The sequence below is a fragment of the Lepidothrix coronata genome, unplaced genomic scaffold, assembly GCF_001604755.1.
Source record: "Lepidothrix coronata isolate B3197 unplaced genomic scaffold, Lepidothrix_coronata-1.0 Scaffold383, whole genome shotgun sequence".
Classification (NCBI taxonomy): domain Eukaryota; kingdom Metazoa; phylum Chordata; class Aves; order Passeriformes; family Pipridae; genus Lepidothrix; species Lepidothrix coronata.
This window is the reverse complement of record NW_016690563.1, coordinates 26,457-32,974: the sequence shown is the minus strand read 5'-3', so window position 1 is coordinate 32,974 and position 6,518 is coordinate 26,457. Positions and strand designations below refer to the sequence as shown.

Below are 6,518 nucleotides of genomic sequence, written 5' to 3'. Positions count from 1 at the left end.
AGCCCAGAGTCGTCCGTCTAGCTGGGGAGGACCAGCAAGACGATCACTGCTCCTGGTGACATCTGAGCCCAAGTGAGGGCACAGGAGTTCTCTCAATGTGAGAGCCCTTCAACTGTGCCCCACATTGGGCGCCACTTGCCACAGCCCAAAGGGAAAAGGGAATAGGACGCAGCACTGCACAAAGGGTTCGGACACAGGTGAAGGGTCTGGAAGCAATGCCAATTTATTGAAGGAACACAGGGACTTAAATAGGGTAGGTCTGAGGGGAGGATTCAGAACTGGGGAGGAGCATGGGACTGACAACTCAGGGAGAGATGGTATTGGGAGACAGGGGAAAGGTGGGTGTAACTCCTGGGTCTCTAGGGGAAGGGACCAATGGTAGCTCACACTGCACTGCGGCAAACTCTAACCAATCAGTGACAGAGGAGCGGGAAAGCAGGGGAGGACAGGGTGGTAAACAACTTTTGACGGGAAAGTCTGAGGGAGAGACGGGGATAACATGGGGATATATTAAACTTCACATAAATCCAACAATAAACTGGGGTAAAACAGACAGTCTGGTGGATTGATAGTCCATTTAGATTCCATAAATGTCCCTCCATGCTTTAAATCTCTCCCAATCAGTCTTGTTGTTCTCCTCACCCTTTTTCCCCTCTTTCCCTCTGTGGACACCAGGCATGAAAAAACTTGCTGGGCCTCTGTGTTTCATAAGATGTATAGATGTATTTGTTAGTCCCACACTGGTGTAAAAGGCTGTCCTTGCAGAAAAGAGGCATTTTCCTCCTCAAAGCCAGTCTTGGAGCTGCTGGAGTTTGGAGCAGGGAGCTGTTTGTACAGCTCTTAGCGTGTACAGTTTTGAATGGCCAGGCCTGCGATGGTGAGCCTCATCGTGGTGAGGTCATCGGTCATTCCTCTCAGGGCTGGAACAGAGAGGAATGGAGGCTACCGGAATCTGGTGGATTTAGATTTTGGTGTTGGTTTAGATTTCTGGACATCCTTGATGATTTTCAAGGTTTCAACTGCCCGCCTTGAGATGGCAGGGCTGTCAGCAGTCATGCCTTGAAGGGCTGGAACAGAAAAGAATGGAGCCAAGATCAGAGCCAGCATCTGCAGGGACCCGAGGAGCCCCTCCTGGCAGGGCCATCCCACCCAGCTCTTGCCACTGCCAGGAGGGAGCAGGGCCCAATGGGATCAGCCAGAAGGTTCTGGCCACCGATCCCCCCGTCCCCCTGAAATCTCTCTCTATTCTCCTCCTGCCAGCCCCTGCTGACAGCCCATGCCCGCACTCACTGTCAATTATGACCTCTGTGATGAGCTCGTCCTCCTGCCCCTTTCTCAGGTACTTCCCGGTGATCCCTGGGAACACAGACCCTGTCATGGCCTCAGAGGCACAGCTCCCTCCCAGCAGCACTGCCGGCCCGGCCACACGTCCTCCTGCCCTGGCAGGGCTGAGCCCGGGGCCTTCCCGCCTCGGGACGCCCCAGGGCTGGGCTGGCACAGGGTGGCAGCTGCCGCCAGGGCACTCGGGGCTCCCCAGCACATCCCTGGCCCGCATCCTGCTGCCGCTGCAGCAGCCGGGGCTGGGGCCGAGCTGCAGCGGGGTGGGGAGGGACCTTGTGGCTCACCAATGAACCTGAGGGCCAACTCTCGCAGGGGCTCCTGTGGGCTCTCCAGGTATGGCAGGTCCTGCCACATGAACTCCACCACTTGTTTCTTCTCGCTTTCTACCTGGAGAGAGTGGCAGGGTACATTGGGAAGGGTTGGCACGGGCTCTGCCCCTTGGCCGGGCGCTGCCTGCACCCAGCACTGGCCTCCCCTGCCCGCACGGCCCTGAGGCCCGGCCAGCAGCCACTGGGGCAGGATTTGGAGGGAGCAGAGGGCTGGCTGCTCCCTGGCAGCCGCGGGGCCATCCTGCCCCACAGCTCAGCTGGGCCGGGGCTCCATGGCACCCTGGCTCGGGGGCAGAGGAGCCTGCAGAGGAGCCTGCACGCCCCAGGCAAGGCAGCAGCATGTGGGGCGCAGGCTGCTGTTCCACAGGTGGCTGCAGCAGTGGGCAGGGGCACAGTGCCAGCCCCACACACTGGCCGTCAGGGACTGGGGGCTGCTCAAGCCTGGGGCTGGGCCTTCATGGCCGTCCTTACCAGGCAGTCGCAGAACCACCACGGCTTGTCTGCCTCCAGCAGGTTCTTGAGATCCCTTCTCTTCAGGAATCTGAGTGCACAAATCAGCACTTCCCAAGAGGCCTGCAGAGCAACAGGGAGCAGGACATGGCACCACGGCCCAGGGCACAGGACCTGTGTCCCTGGACCAAGACCAGCAGGAGGCTGGAGCCCAGGAGGTGCCAGGGCAGGAGGCAGCCCACCCCCTCCCACGGGGACACCAGAGTCCAGAAAGTCCTCACATCTGCCAGATGCTCCTTCTCATCATGCGAGAGGAAGAAGAGTGGCAGCAGGCTCTGGATCACGTGTGTCTGCAGGGCACACGTGTTTTCCCTCCTCCACTACCAACTTCAACACCTTTCAGAAGAGGTCAATGGAGGGCAGCTGCATATGGATGTTGTCCTGATGGAAAGGAAAAGATCTCAGCACCAGCTGCTCCAGGCCCACCGGGCCACAGGCCTGCAAATCCACAGGCTACAGTTTCCTGGCAGCACCCAGCGCCTGTGGTGGGGGGCACAGAGCCTTACGTAGCCAGAGTGTCTAGAGTGCCTCAGCCAGCTCCAGGGCAGTGGGGGTGGAGATTGGGATGTCTCTGGCCTGGACTTCATTGAGGAATACAGAGAGGGCCATCCTGACCAGCTCTTCATCTGCATCCCACAGTAGCTCCAGGAGGCTTTGAGTCAGGCTCTGCACACCGTCAACCTTTGAGGAACACAGTGCTGTGCTGAGGAACACATGAACGGCTGCAGCCCCTACCCCTCTCTGGTGGGGCAGCCCCATGTGCTGCCACAGGGCCCAGAGGCCAAAGGCCTGTCCCGAGGGACTCGGGCAGCTGAGCGGGAAGGCAGCAGAGATGGCAGCTGCTGCCACAGCTCCTGAAGCCCAGCCAAGCCCAAGCAACTGCGTTCCCCAGCCCCAGGGTTCCAGCACGGCTTCAGCCAACTGCCCCTTCTCACCATCACAGGATCCTGGCTGAGCACCAGGAGGCCTCGGAGCGCCAGGTGACGCCTCTCTGGGCACTCACTCCGCAGGTGCATTGAAAGGCTCTGCAGAATGCTGTCTCCCCAGTCACTCATGTCCAGGCAGTCCAAGGCCTGAAAGGCACGGAGCAGTGATGGGGTGCCCTGCCAGCAGGAGCCCAGACCCAAGCAGGGCTGGGCCCTCCAAGAGGTGGAAGCAACTCGGCCAGGCAGCGCTCGCCATCAGGCTCACTTCCACAAGGAATGCCATGGTGAGGACCTCCAAGTGGGGCTCCTCCCTGCTCAGCAGCTCAAGCAGGTGGAGTGTGATCCGGGAACACAAGGGACCAGAGACACAGCTCATCTCCCTGCCAGGGGGAAAAAGGCACCCATTGACCCTGAGCCTGGTGGGCAAACCTCTCCCGGGATGGACTCACATAGGCCTGGTCTTTCCCCAGGACAAGGGCACTCTGGGAGGCGGCTCCTCCTGTGCACCCGCCTCTCTCAGCCTTTTCCACTCTGCTCAGCCATCCCTCAGTGAAAGGCCCTCTGGCCCATGACCGCGGGCACTGGAGGGGTGCCCCATGCGCAGGCAGAAATGACAGGGGCAGCGGGGACAAGGGGCTCTCACCTGGCCAGCAGACCCACTGCATAGTGGTGGGTGTCAGCGCTGAGGAGCGTGTCCCAGCCACGCTTGCGTTCCATTGAAACCACAACTTCCTCACACTCCAGAGGGCAAAGCAGGGCCTTCAGGCTCAGCACCGCAAACCTGTGTGCAGAGCAAAGCCCAGGTCATGCTGGGAGCCCTGAGCCAGCCCCAAGGGCACAGAAGGCAGAGGAGGACTGGGATGGAGCACCTGTTGGGGTCAGTGGGAAGGTTGTGTTGCTCCCGGCATCCCGTCCAGAAGGTGTCGACCTCCTCTGGCATCTGCTCTGTGCTGATGAGGACTTGGAAGAGCAGAGCCACGAGGAGACGGGGGGAATACTCTATCCATGACTCTGGGAACCGGAACATCTGCAGAGTCTCCCAGATCACCCTGGTTGCCTGCAAAAGATAAACCACCCGGACACAGCTCTCAGTGCTGAGATGTCCATGTGGTAGGGCCCGAGCGTGGCAGAGAGATGCCAGGGAGGATGCAGGGGGAGCACCTGGCCTGGTGCCCCTTGAACCTGCCCCTAACCTACATTTCCAGCCCAGTGCCTGAGGCAGGGAGATGCAGTACTGGGGGAGGATGGGAGAAAAAGCCCTTTCCAGAAACTCACAGCCAGGGCAAAGACATCCGTTTTGTCCCCGTCAGAGGTGGACGTGCTGTGCAGTGCCAGTCCTCCATCACACAGAGCAGCTGTGGCAGCACCTTCACCACTGTCCTTCCCGATGAGGTGATGGTCCTCCACATGATGGCAGCAGCTCTGTGGGACCAGAGTTCTGTGTCAGGGGGGTGCCAGCCAAAGTGCCTTGAGGAGCAGGGAAGGAGCATGGCAGCAGGATCGGGGCTGACATGGCAGGGCTGGGAAACACAGGGGCCAGGGGGTCCTGGAACTCTCTGTCCCTCTGGCTGACCACGTGGGACGGCCAGAAACAAAGCAGAAGTATGGCTTTAGTTGAACGTGGGAGACAGGTTAAAAGAGGAAGGTCTAAGGGAATGCAGGTGGTCAGTCTCCATGAAAGCCAGCTTTTGGGCTCTTAAAGGAGAGTTTAAAATTTAGCTATAGCAAAATTTCCGTGTGTTGCTGGAAGTCACCTGGTAGTACTGTTACACAGAATCTCTAAAGTTGATTTTCAACACATCTAAAGGGTGATGGACTCTAAAGGCTGGTGAGCCCCGAGCTCCGAAGGCAGGGGGTCCTGTACCTGTCACATGATGGGGCACAGTGCAGGAGGGTCACCACAGCATCAGCAGGGTGTTCATCAGTCACTCTCAGAAACTCCGACAGCAGCTTCTCTTCTGGAGTCACGCTGCCTGTCAGTCTCTGGTGCACGTTCCTGACAAAGGCTGGCACCTGGAGGAGGCATGGGGGAAGAGCTGCCAACTTGCCCAGCTTCCCCAACAATCGCTTCCCTTCCCACCACACTATGCTGGCCTCAAAGGCTGAGAGGGCCCAAGACAGCTGGCTAGAGGGGCCACACCATTCCTGGGGACTTGAGCCCTGGCCACAGGCTGCTTACTTGCTTTGGATCATAGACATCTTTCTCCTCAGAAACATCTCGAGGGGGAGCATCATTCCCACTCTGAGCAGGCCTGCTGTCGGTGTCTGCACTGCTGTCCCGACTTGGATCTGGCAAAGAGCAAGAGTGGTCAGAGCTGAGGGGCTGCAGGAGAGGCCAGAGAACACAGCCCAGCCCTGTGTTCCACAGGCAGGGCCAGCCCTTAGATGCCCAGTTCATAGAACTGCCGGGAGATCAGCCCCAGGCCCTCTTCTTCCCTCCGTTTCCCTGGCCATGTCCACAGGGTGTGGGATGGGATGAGCCCACTGTGGTGTCTGCTGCAAAGATGGCCCAGTTCACAAGCTCAGGTTTTGCTGCTAGAGGATCCTACTTTGGGCTTGCTGGACCCCATTCCCTACCAATGCATGGCCCCCCATTGCTCTTGGATCAAATGTTCTGGACTCATGGGAACACGTGTGCCCTGTGTCCATGCCAGAGCAGCAACTGGCAGAAGACGTCTGCTGCCAGTACTTGCCTTGACTGCTCCTTCAGTGGGCTAGCACCTTAATCAGAGACACAGAACAGGTTTGCATCCCAGAGTTCTCCCTATCCCCTTCACTTCTCCCCAGTGCCCTGGATATCAGCTGGGAGTTGCAGTCAGACACAGAACAACTGGAGCTTTGAACATCAGACTGGACAGATTTTATTTTGCAGAATGCAAGGAAAAAGTCCAAATAACACGAGGAAACTTGACAGAATCTCTGAGCAATCTAATCTTCATGTGAAACTCAGCAATGGATGGTGATTTGGTGCTGCAGGTCGTCGCTTCCATGCAAAAATCAATCCCACAAGGATTCCTGCTTCTGCCTTCTGACAGCTGCCGAGCACGGCCACCAATTGCTCCAGCTGCTGCTCCCAACAGCCCCTTGCAAGACTGCAGACATCAGTGCCCGTTGGCTTTGGCTACCCTGTGGCAGAGAAGTCCCCCAGGGGCACAGCTGTGTGGGGCAGGAGACGGGCACCAGCCCTGCCAGGACTCGGGGCGGTGGCAGGTCTCCTTCGGCGAGGACTTGCCAGAGCTGCTGGTTTTGGTGCAGCCCCAACCAATGGGGTGGGAGCAGCACTGGTGCCCTCGCCCCCACGTTCCTTCTGTGTGTCCCAGCCCAATATTTGGGAGGGCCACCAGCTGGGACTTCTCCCATGGAGCCCGTGCCAGCTTCTGTGGAGGCCCCGTGCCCTTCCCGCTTGTGGCTG

At 58.7% G+C, this 6,518-nt stretch overlaps 2 long non-coding RNA genes across 2 annotated transcripts; both read right to left on the bottom strand.

Moving 5' to 3' along the window:
- Window positions 1-968: 968 nt before the first annotated feature.
- LOC108509651 lies at window positions 969-2,497 on the bottom strand. Its single transcript, XR_001878674.1, has 5 exons — window positions 2,402-2,497; window positions 2,142-2,243; window positions 1,626-1,728; window positions 1,291-1,356; window positions 969-1,067 (listed from the first exon to the last, which is right to left on the bottom strand). It is a non-coding gene; the product is annotated as an uncharacterized LOC108509651 (long non-coding RNA).
- A 1,570-nt stretch (window positions 2,498-4,067) lies between these two features.
- LOC108509650 lies at window positions 4,068-5,084 on the bottom strand. The gene is made up of 3 exons (XR_001878673.1): window positions 4,971-5,084; window positions 4,382-4,528; window positions 4,068-4,163 (listed from the first exon to the last, which is right to left on the bottom strand). It is a non-coding gene; the product is annotated as an uncharacterized LOC108509650 (long non-coding RNA).
- Between the last annotated feature and the right edge of the window lie 1,434 nt (window positions 5,085-6,518).